The 12,633-nt window shown below is 40.4% G+C and overlaps 1 protein-coding gene across 3 annotated transcripts in view; it reads left to right on the top strand.

The window, feature by feature from the left end:
• Positions 1-12,633, top strand: part of RCAN2 (regulator of calcineurin 2) — a 258,795-nt gene that overhangs the window by 88,495 nt on the left and 157,667 nt on the right. The window lies entirely within an intron of this gene.

Here is a 12,633-nt window from a genome sequence, read left to right as displayed (position 1 = left end):
CAACAAACTATGGCAAGCTGTGTAGAAATATGGTTGGACAATAAGGGTGTGCTCTAATGTTAATAGACGGAGTAAGGAAGCCCAGCAGGCCTTGTCTGTCTAGACTCCTCTTGGCCTCTCTGAGCAGTGTTCCTTCCTTCTGAGTGTGGGGCAGGACCCTCTCTGGAACGGGAGTCTTATGACCTCCAGTCAAATAAGGGAGGTCAGATAGTTTTCTTATGGCCAGTTTTACACAGGAAGGCGGAGACAAACTTAGAGTAATAGTTTTAGGTTTTAGGGCTGGCTTTGGGGAAAAGGGTTCTGGTTTCTGACTTGCCTTGGGGAAGAGGGATTCTAGTTTCTATGACCAAGCTCAGGGGAGAATGGAACTGAGCAACAGGAAGGCAGGAGGGCAGAGGAGTCTCCTGAGGCTGATCCAGAAGCCTTCATTTTGGGGTATCGTTTTCTGAGCCCCAACAGTGTACACACACAGCACACACATATATATACATGTATATACTTACCTGGACATACAACACACACACACACACACACAAACACACATTTTTAAACAGCACATAAGTGCCCAGTGGCTCCATGCCAGTTGGTAAACTGAATCCAGCTCTTTCAGACCTCTTTGTTTCTTAAACTTGCTGCTTTAGCTTTCCAGTTACACACATTCTTAATATTTTATGGAAACATTACTCATTTTCCCAAATAACAAGCACTGTTTTTTATGTCTTCTGCATTTGTCTATATACTTCGACATGCATCTCAGACTCTCGATGGTGTTTTTCCTGCTGACCTGCCATGACATGGGCGTTGCATCCAGGGATGCTTAGGCTGAGCTCACGAGCTGTGTGATGGAGCCTCTGCCCTGCCTTTCACAAGTATCCTATTGCAGGGGCTTGATCAGATGGGTCTGGGGAATTCCAGTTAGTCTCCCCCTCATTATGGTGGCAGAAGCTCAGATATCTTACTTTTCTGGGGCTCTCATGGGAACAGAAGGAAGGCACCTGCTTTTACTATTACTGTTTTCAGTACCCAATGAGTTACTATATCTATGGTTTACAGTTAGATTGCCACATAACTAAAGATGCGCTGGCAATTGTGGAGGATTTAGAAAGCTTCAGGGAAAAGTTAGGGTAGACATTAAATTTAACGCCAGCTACTTCCACTCATATAGTTCACAAATTACTTGGAAACAGACCTGAGTACACTCAAATTGAGGGGCAGCATGGTCAGTCCCCATTATTATATAAATTCAAGCAGGGACACTTTCTTCTGGGGAAGAGGTATGAGGGATCTTTTGCTGTGCCTCTCTCTCTCTGGACATCTCCATACCTTTGATAATTAGAACTCTGAAGATGGATGGATTTATTTGCACAAAGAATCCAAGGGAAGGCACGTGAATCTCTACCGTCTCCCCCATGTTCATACTGTAGGGGGACCCTTGTTGGCCCTGACAAAGGCCCAGGGGTGATCAGCAACAGAGTCCCTAAAGCAAGGCAGAAAGAGACAGGATTGTGGATTGGTCCCTGCCTAGGTTGGAAGGACAGAGGAGGAACAATGATTCTGGGTCCATGAGGTTCTGATCCAAACCTGTTGGCAAACTTGTGCTCCAGGGAAGGGTTTTGTGAGTGAATAGAAGGAGCAGTAACTTTCCCAGAATGTTCAACCCACTGTGGACATTGGGCTCCTCATCTGGGTCCAATTTAACTCCTGGGAACGTGGCTGTACTTTGTACTTTCTTGATTATACCGGGCTGGTGGTTCTTAGAATTTAATGTGTATAAGAATCACTGGGAAACTTATTAAAAATGCCAAGACCTGTGTCCTTTCCCAGAGATTCTAATAGACTTTCCTGGAATGAGGCTCAGAAATATGCATGCTTAACAACTATCACAGGTGTTCCTCATTTGGGTGGTTGGTGGAGGTTGTCTTTTAAGAAGCACCTTCCCTGCTGTAGGGAATAGCAACCAAGACAGAGATCAGCCATTCTTTTCTTACAAATGTTAGGGCTACAAATGGCACCACCATTTTACCCTCCTGCTGTGGGGCAATGGCCCCTGGAGCTCTGGGCCAGGTCTCTCCCGTCTATGGCAAGGTGTGGAAAATACCTTGGAATTTCTGGGCCGGTGGAGGAGAGACGCTGATCCTGGGGAAGGGACAAGAGAAAAAAAGCATCAGCAGCCAGGGAACTAATGAAAGAGATTGATTTCCAGGCAGGGTTGGTCTGCCTTCACTTCTATTTTTTTATTTTATTTATTTATTTATTTTTTTTTGAGACGGAGTCTCGCTCTGTCACCCGGGCTGGAGTGCAGTGGCCGGATCTCGGCTCACTGCAAGCTCCGCCTCCCGGGTTTACGCCATTCTCCTGCCTCAGCCTCCCTAGTAGCTGGGACTACAGGCACCCGCCCCCTCGCCCGGCTAGTTTTTTGTATTTTTTAGTAGAGACGGGGTTTCACCGTGTTAGCCAGGATGGTCTCGATCTCCTGACCTCGTGATCCGCCCGCCTCGGCCTCCCAAAGTGCTGGGATTACAGGCTTGAGCCACCGCGCCCGGCCTTCACTTCTAAGAGCAACCAGTTTAGCCTTCACCTCTGAGAACAATCAGTTTAGTTCCCAGTATTAGATCTGTGGTCCAAGATAAATGGTAGTTTGAGGAACTAGGCTAAAGGAGGGTGAGAGGGACCTGGTAATGAGCTTTCCAGGAGGCCTGTACCCAGAAGGCTTAACTGCTAAAGAAAGTGGAAGATCATGTCAGTGAGAGAAACTGGTGAAAGCTGGGCAGCCCCCTCACCCCGCAGTAGAAGTGATCATCTGAACAGGCAAGGCAGAGGGGGAATTGCAGTTTGAGGCAGAGTATAGAAATACACTAGAGGTGGAAACCAGAGGTGGGATCCAGAGCCTGGAAGAATTTGCAGATGCAGGAGATGTGATTCTGGTTTTCCATGGTGTTAGGTGAGGAGGTAATCTGTGAGACACATGAGTGCTGCGCCACCTCAGGGATTTTGTGTGCAGGAAAGTTCACTTTACAGTTTAGTGGTTTGGATCATGATAACCCAACAAAAGAGATGTCCATCCAGAGCCTGTGAATGTGATCTTGTTTGGGAAAAGGGTCTTTGCAAATATAATTAAGTTAATGATCTCAAGATGAGATCATCCTGGGTTAAAGTGATCCTTAAATCCAATGACAAGTGTACTATCCAGAGACAAGGTGAAAAGAGGAGTGGGAAACACAGAAGAGAAGGTGGTGTGAAAAAAACGAAGGCAGAGATTGGAGTAACTCATCTAGAAGCCAGACGTGGAGGGATTGCTGGCAGCCACCAGCAGGAAGGAGCGAGTAGTGAGACATAACACAGATGCGCCCAAAGGATCTCCAGAGGGAATCAACCGTCCTGACACCCGGATTTTAGACTTCTAGCCTCCAGCGTTGTGAAAGAATACGTTTTTGTTGTTGTAAACCACCAGATTTGTGGTAATTGGTGAGGCAGTCCAGAGAAACAAATACACCTTGCCTGCAGTTCCCCCTGTTAACAGATTTGGGTTGTAACAGGGGGAATTGCAGGCAAGGCGTATTAGTTTTCCTGGCACCCTCCTTTGAAAATGCAAATACCTCACAAAAAATTAACTGTGTATTAGCCATTCAAAGCAGCTTTTATTAATTTAAAATATGTTTTCTTTCTAATGACCTGGGAAATAGAAATAGTTGTGAATGACTAGGGATTGGAGGAAAAAGATCAGAGATCTTGGTATCAGACATGTCTGCTCTGGTCCCATTTTGTTACTAACTGCATCAATGCACTAGATGAAATGACATTTTAGTGCTCAGAAGGAGTTTATGTAGTTTCTGAAGGTACTTTATTAATACTCAGGGAACAGCTATGGTTCTAGAACAGTGTTTCTCAGACTTGAGGAATGTGTAATTCGAAAAGGAAAAAGATTTTTGTAGACTCCAGTTGATTTAACATTTTTGACAGTATGCTCCTTAAATAAGTATAACACAAAACAAAATAGACGCATACTCCCTATTCTTATTGCTTATATATAATATATATATACGTATATACACACACATATACATATATGTATACACATATATATGACCAAAACAAATTTACAAATTAAATACAGTAAAAACTATAAATAAACACTATAAAGCACCCATTAACCTGGAGCGACTGAAGATCCTCTTTGCTAAAGTTAAATCACCGATCACATTGTGGCCTGGGTACTGAGCTGAGGGCTAGTTCTTTAGAGTTTGGCATGTCTGGCATTCACTACTTTCTCTAGTGGAAATTCTGCAAATTTTAATTTGTGCAGGGATCTATGGCTTTTACTAGCCAGAAATATATTGTTACATGTGACTCTGTATTATTTTTTCTCATTGGTCTGTAAGAATTAGAGCAGTAGGGCTTGTTAACTTCACAGGCATAAAAATAAAAACAAATATAGGCAGTGGCCATCTTTGTTATACCTGCTGAGATCGTGCAGATGATACAGAACATGTCTATATTACTGTGTTAATGTTAGCATCTTAATGAAAATGCTACATCAAAAATTCTCATAGGAGTAATAATAATTAACCACTAAGAAATTATCTTTGGACCTCCAGGGGCTCACTCACCAGAGTTTGGAAGAAACACTAGTCTACAAGGAACTTGGTTATAATATATACTTTGCTTTTTCATCTTACATTTATGACAAACATAATAAATATTCACCGTAGACATTTTAGAAAATTTAGATGTCAAAAGAAGAAAAACAATGTTATTTGCCATAACACAGAGAAAAATGACCATTAATATTTAAATATCTGTTCTTTCCCCATGCATACATATATATTTGTATACCCTATTTAAATTTGTTTTCACTTAGCAAAACATGAGAGCAGCTTTCCAAATTACTAAGTATTCTTCTGAAATAACATTTTGATTGTCTTCACTTGGCTAATTCTGCATTTCTGTCAAAATGTAGTGAACAAGTCACCTATTCTCAATTTTTTGATTGTTTCCAGTTTTCTGCCATGATAAATTATGCTGAGTGTGCCTGTTGTTAGTGCACTTAAATCAGTCTATTTACCTGTAGAATATTTTACTAGTATTAGAATTTCTGTACCAAAGAGAATGCAAAATTTAAAATATTTTTTCACATGTTAATTTTATGAATCAAACATGTTAAAATGAATAAACATGTGGTGATAACTTCATAGCTGAGTGAGGCTGCATGGCTTAGGTGACCATCAGAATTTACTCATTCATTATTGACTACTTTGGGATGAGAGCTGACTTACAAAATGAAAAGTTTTTAATATTATAGGGCAAGTTTTTTACATGTAAAGGCTCTATTATTATTTTAATTAAATCAATGCATAACTTTTTTCTTTTTAAAAGGTTAAAAAATAATTATAGATTCATAAAAAGTTGCAGAAATAGTACAGAAAAGTCTCATGTACCCTTCACCAGCTTCCCCCAAAGGTAACATCTTAGTTAACTATAGTACATTATCAAAACCAGGAAATTGACATTAGAATAATGCTCTTAACTAGACTTCAAATCTTACTCAGATTCCACCAACCTTTACAGTCACTGCGTTGTGTATATGTGTGTGTGTGTTTCTGTGAAATTTTGTCCCATATGGAGATTTGTGTAACTATCATAATCACAACAGACACAACAGAGAGCTATTCATCACTGCATGGGAACTCCCCTATGGTACCCCACTTTGTAGTCACCGCTCCCCTGGCAACCACTAATCTATTTCTATCTCTATATTTTGCCCATTTTGGAATGTTACATAAACGGTCATACTAGAGCATATATCGTGAAACACAGTAACTCAGTAACTTCAGACCTATGTTCTAGCTTGCTTTTTTTTTTTTTTTTTTTTTTTTTTGAGACAGAGTTTTACACTTGTTGCACAGGCTGGAGTGAGGTGGCGCGATCTCGGCTCACTGCAACCTCCACCTCCTGGGTTCAAGAGGTTCTCCCATCTCAGCCTCCCTAGTAGCTAGGATTACAGGTGCATGCCACCACACCCAGCTAACTTTTGTATTTTTAGTAGAGACGGAGTTTCATCACATTGGTCAGGCTGTTCTTGAACTCCGATCTCAGGTAATCCATCAGCCTCAGCCTCCGAAAGTGCTGTGATACAGGCCTGAGCCACCGCACCCAGCCAAGGTTACTGTTTACTATTTGGATGTCAAGATGGTTGTAATGGGGATGAGAAGGGATAGATGCCTCTTTGAAATCATTAAAACAAAAAAACTTCAAAAGATAGAAATGTATTCTGTTTACTTTAGTATCTGTAAGATCATGGATGATATTCATAACATGTAACAGCATTTATGAAACAAGTACTAACCAATCAGAATAGAAAGCAGCTGCAAATTACCAGCACAGCCATGCCAGTGGGCACAGCTGAATCTCAACCCTGCCTACACCAGATCAAAAGGAGCAGGTATCAAGCACGCATAAACGCATCTCAAAATACGTTGCTTAACCCTAGCCCAGTGCCAGCAAATGGTAGGGCCAAATATGGGTCTTTTGAATGAATGAGACATATCAACCCTCTTTTATGGTTCCTGTAGCCCTCATCTCCAACTCTGCAGCTCTTCTGTGTGATATTCTCACAGCTAAGTAAGAATAGGCTGTGGGCCCTTCATAATTCTGAGCACCTTTCAAACGAACCCTAGGACAAAAGATTTAGGTGTTATGCGCTGGAATAAAGAAATCCAACCTGTGCTTGGTCCCATCACTTCCATGGACCTTAAGCTCTTCTCTTATCAATAAAAATGATTCTCACATTTTTAGCCAAGATTCAGACCAAAAAATAAGAGCGCAGAATTCATTCAGGTAGAAAAGACATTAGTTGAATCCAGTTGAGGCGTGAAGGAAATTAACTGCAACTCGGTTAAAGATGCAGAATTTGCTCTACCTAAATCAGGTCATAAAATGTTGAAATAAGATTATAATAAAAATAGATTGAAGGCAAAACTTGAAATATGTTCTAGGAAAATGTGTGATGCGCAGGGTTGTGAAACTAAACTCCAGCTGGAAGATCTAGGCATGGGGTACCCTGATGACATAGCACACAGAACTCAACAATCAGAAAGGGATCAGCTTGTTCAGTTAGAATTTGGAGAGAATCAGCTTTGAGGTATGTAGTGGCCAGATCTCATATCTTCGTATTAAATTTGACAGGTAAATAAGTATATCTTGATGTGGTTCCACTGATAGAGTAAATGTTTCCTCCTGGATTGGGAAAATGACCTTTACAATCTGTGGAGTAGAGAAGGGATAACATGAGCCAACCCTCTTAGCCTTAATGTTAAGCCTTAATGCTTTTGTGCTAAGTTTAGCAATACATCTCAGAATCATTCATTTTATTTGTGGTTATTTATTTTTAAAGATATATTATTGAAACAATCTGACATATTGGAGTATCTGACAAATTAGCCTTGAGATTTTGATTTGAAATGTGTAATTACTATTAGATGTGTTATTTTGTTTTGAAAGGAGTAAAAGACTTTGATTATATTTGTGAATTGGTTTAGAACATTTAAGAGACCAGCCTTAGACACATGGATCATTCACACTTTGTTGAAACCTTCTTCATTTAGTTCTTAGGACTCCACCTCCCTTGTGACTCCTTACTGCTGCTTTGTTGATTTCTCCAACTTCAAGTTAAAGTGCCCAGGATTCAGCTTGCGTCTTATCTTTCCTTTCTCTCTTACCCCATCATGTCTCATGCCTTTAAATGCCACAGATGCACTGCGGCTCCCCTAATGCATGTCTCCTGCCTGAGTTGCACCCTGAATGCCTGACTTGGATATTCATCTGCTACTTGACATGTCTAGGCATTTCAAACTTGATGTGTCAGAAGTCAAATAAATTCATGATCTATCCCCAACACGCTATCACGACTCCTGGCAACTTCTCTCAAGTCTTCTCCATCTCAGGAAATAGCAACTCTTCCTTCCAGTTGCTAAGACTGAAAATCTTGTAGTGATTTCAGGGGATTCATATTTTTTTTTTCTTACAATGTACATCCGCTCCATCAATACATTTGTTTAATGCTTCCTTCAAAATAAAAGATTCCTTTCTCACTATGTCTACTGCTTCCATCTTGTTTGGACTAAACTATTGTCATCTCTTGATTATTGCAAGAGCCTGTGTATTGGTCTTCTTTCTTTGCCTTGATTCCGACACAGCAGTGAGAGGGATCAATGCAATGAGAGGAATTCTGTTGAAAGGTAAAGCAGGTCCTCCCTCCCCTGTGCTCAAAATGCTCCAATGATTCCCATCTCACTGAGGATAAAAGCAAAAGGCCTTACAGGATATAAAGTCCTATGCAATCTACTTTTTATAGAGAAAATGTAAAAGGCATAGAAAAAAAGAGGGAATGAATTGAAAGTATAGCAGTATCTCAGTCAAGGAAGAATTTCTACTTACATATTAAGACTGGGCCTGCCTTTTGGACCAATTCTTTATCCATTCCACTGTGTTCAGTAATTACAGCATCCTATGCTTTTATTTCTCTAGCATGCCCAGCCACATTTTAAGCTTTTAAGTCATAAATGTGAAACTAGCATAAGCAGTAATGAAAAGTAATTCAGAAGTTATTCAGCACATCTTACTTTGTGCAAATGCCAAATCATAGGACTCTGACGTCCCTCAGTTAAGACCTTTGTATTTCAAGCACCTTTGTGTCCGGATTTACTGCTGCTAAAGAATTGAGTTCTTGAATTCTGTCACCTGTCAGGGACTTAAATCTGATCACTGTTAATGACATCACAGTATCATTCCTCTACTAAAGGAGAGAAGCATTCGCTGTAGTTAGAACAATGCATTCTTTTGAGTAGACACTGCTGGGTATTGTCACAGAGGATGAGCTGTGGAAGGCTGATGGCAGCTCAGCTTTCAAACATCGGTCATCTTTCACATTGTTTGAGCTTTCAGACTTGAAGTCACAGGCCTAAGGACATGAATTTCCACAGCATTTGGACACAATCTATTACCTGGTAAAGAAACCGAGCAGGATTTGTTGATATTAATGTCAAAGGTTCTTGTCAATTTTAAAAACTTGCTAAGAATGTTGGTCACGTTGGCAGTGGCAGACAGGGCCCAGAGGAGGTCAGGAGAAGCAACACCCTTGGTACACTGACAGGCAAGCTGCAGGTGGAGGAGAAAATGGAAGAGTTCCAAGAGTTAAGAGAAGAAGTATTAAGTGGTTGGCCCTTCTACAAAGAGGTAGGCGAGTGCCAGAGAAGGCAGGCAACAGATGTAGGAGCCTAGGAAAACAAATGAGACAGAAGCAGAGAGAAAACCATCCTTTTGGTAACTAGTTGTGACCCTTATTTGTTTCTCTGTTAATAGCGGGGCAGGGTGCAAGTATTACATGCCAAATAATCTATTCTGTTGTTGGAAATTAGAGTATTTAGAAAATAGTGTGTACTGACATCATTATCCATTAGAAATGCCCCTCACCCCACCATTTCCTCTGGGACAGAAGATCTAACAAAGGGTGGGGATGGCTATCATTTTTATCGAACACTTACCACACACTACTCACTGCACCAAGTACTTCAATTGTATTATCTCAGCCAACTCTTGCAACACCATGGATCAGTAATATTATCATCCCCATATCACAGGAACAAAAACCGAGGTTCATAGAAGTTACATAATTTGCCCATAGTTAGGTTTAGCCTCAGCTTTCAATGCATAGACACCAACCCCAAAACTACTCACAACAGTATCCTAAACTTTAATAATACATAAACATTTAAAAAATATTAGGAAGACCTTAAAGGTCATGTGATTCTGTCTTGAAATTCTAGCCTATGGACTATTTCTGGCCAGTAATGAAGTTTTTGATGGTCTGTTGCAAAATTTAAAAAGTAAGACCAATATTAGGAAATTTTATATAACCAAATTCACTTAACCCGAATAACATATTATTCTGATGTCATTCCTTTATTATAGATCCCTTAAGAATGGCCTTTGTATTTTTGAAAAATTTGTTTTCCTTTAATATACTAGAACTATAAAAATTTGGCAACCTTATGTTGGCACCTACCATTTAAAAAATTTATATTAGTCTATGAATTCCAAAGCTCTTTAACCATTGATCTAGTTCTATCTCCAATTCATCCATTTTCCACAACTGTCCTAAAAGATGGCCAAGCAGGGTTTGTTTTTAAACATTTCCAGTGACAGAGTTCACTACTTTTTGACTGAGCCTATATTCTGTTGAGAGAAAGTTCTTCCTTTCTTGAATTATTATCTATCTTTAACTCATAGAACAACAAATAATAAGTATATCCCACTAGGTTTTTAATGCAAATATGTGAGGACAAACACCAGGTGCAGTTCCATCCTTCCCCCGCCGGACATTATTTTCTTTGCTTCCTTGTTATTGATGGTCTTCCCCATCCTCCATTAAGTGTTAGGTTCCAGAGGGCAGTGACCTTACTGCAGTATATAGGACAGTATCTGGTACAGAATACGTGGACAATCAATATTTGTAAAATGAGTAAATGAGCGTTTTGCAAGCAGCAGACATCCAAGAAATATTTAATAATTTCAGTAAGGCTAATTCATCTGTTACATGGCAGTGCTTCAGATATTTAAAAATTTGAAGTCAGCCCTTCTGTTTTCAATAAGACTTCTTTCTTTTTCCATACCAAGACTTATAAATCCCTTGACTTGCTGCCCCTATAATAGAACTTTCAAGCCCTTGCTGGGGTTCTTCCTCTGTATCTACTCCCTAAAACTAAGGACAGGCTTGGCCATGGTCAACCCATCATGAGGCTTGGGCATGGTCCACCCCAGAGGGTCTGTTTCCTCTCTGAATTTAATAGCATGGCTTACATGTACATTTTTAAAGTCACATCACATGGTTGCCTATTAAGCTTGTAATTAATGACATCTCATAAATCTTTGTGGCATTTATTTCTGCCAGACAAAATCTCCACCATTCGGCAAAACTTGACATTTCTTCCCTCTACAGCTCATCCTGATTTTGACCTATCATTTAGCCTATTGACAGCTTTGTAGACCCTGATTTTCTCTTGTTCATTCCTTCAACCAATGATTACTGAGCATCTACAATGTTCCAGACCCCATGTGCAAGCCTTTCCTCCCCTCCACCTCAGTGTCTCAGGTGAACACAAACACACCCTCTGCCTTGTCATCCCCCTTCACCTTCATAATCCTCTAAATTAGCATCTTCTACTAATCAATAGTAGAGAATAGTACTTTTATCTTCAATAAAAGATGATTGGTCATTTAATCAGGTATAACTCCTCCAACTTCCACTGTCACAGCCCACAGCAGACTTTAGGATAGAATAAGAGCCATGTTCATAATATTGCTAGTGTTGCTCTCAAGATTTGAAGTGTAGCCCCCCAGAAACACAGAGCAAATTGTCCACTAAAGGAGAAAACAAATGGCAGTGTACTTTGCTCTGCTTGGCAGCCTCCTGAGAAAAGACTCTTGCTCTATCTATGTGCAGCTTCCAGTAAGCCAAGTGAGGTACCATAACACTTCCCAAACACCCTGAGCTGAACACATCACTCCCAGCACCCCAGTTTTAGCCCTGCCCCCGCCTATTAGCTGCAGTTAAGCAGCCACATATTTTGAGAGCTCATTATGTGCCAGACTCTTTCCTTTCATGATCTCAGTCTTCACAACAGCTGCATGAACTGTAGCAACTGTTATTATCCCAGTTTCATTTGTGAGGAAACTGAGGCACAGGGCAATTGTGTAACTTGCCCAAGTCTCAAGAGTTAAAGAAAGTGGAGCTGGGCTATGAGCAAAGCCTCTTGACTCCTCAGAACACACCTCTCCCCTCTGACACAGGAAATGTGTGTTCCAGACAAGCTGGACTTTGCCTCAGCTTCCTTTGTCTGTCCAGGCTGCCCCAAGAGTCCCTTTTCCCCTCTGCCACTCATTTGGCTGCTGTGATACTCAGGTAGTCTACTGGGCACTTTGCGTTCATTTTCTCACCCAGCTTCATACGATAGAGTTATTATTATATCTGTTTTGTGTATCAGGAGGCAGAGAGAAAGTAACTTTTCCGAGATCAATATACTTCAAAAATAGCTCTCATTGCTCCAGGTCCCAATATTACTCACCTTTAATCTTCCTGCTTCTTGGTTCTCTATGTGAAGTTATTCTAAACACTCTATTTACGACATTCCTTTATGGTCTAGTAATCCTACAGAATGAGGTTAATGTGACTCAACTGGACTTTTGTAAAGAAGTGAAAGTTTGTGGAAATCACAGATGTTCATTTCTTTAATTGATTGATTTTTAATAATAAGAGGTCACTAATTGACAAGACATGCATTAGGTAAAAAATAATGTAGAAAAGTTCCAGATGTCACATTCCATAGAGAACCCACCTGGAGTTATGTTTCATGCAGAGCAAAGTAAAAAGACTTTTGACTTTGTATTTGGAAAGGCTAAGCCCTGGGTTTTGGATCTGTATGAAAGAGACCACAAATGCAGTAAGAACAATACCCTGCTCACATGGTATATTTGGCACTCCATTCATCCATGATGTGTAGACTATTAACAATTGTGAACAAAGTTGTCAGGGGGAACTTGGAACAAATGTCACATTACTGAATCGGTGGCACAAAATTT

Source organism: Theropithecus gelada, chromosome 4 (assembly GCF_003255815.1).
Source record: "Theropithecus gelada isolate Dixy chromosome 4, Tgel_1.0, whole genome shotgun sequence".
In the NCBI taxonomy this organism is placed as follows: domain Eukaryota; kingdom Metazoa; phylum Chordata; class Mammalia; order Primates; family Cercopithecidae; genus Theropithecus; species Theropithecus gelada.
The sequence above is the reverse complement of the archived record's forward strand: the minus strand, read 5'-3'. Positions and strand labels throughout refer to the sequence as shown.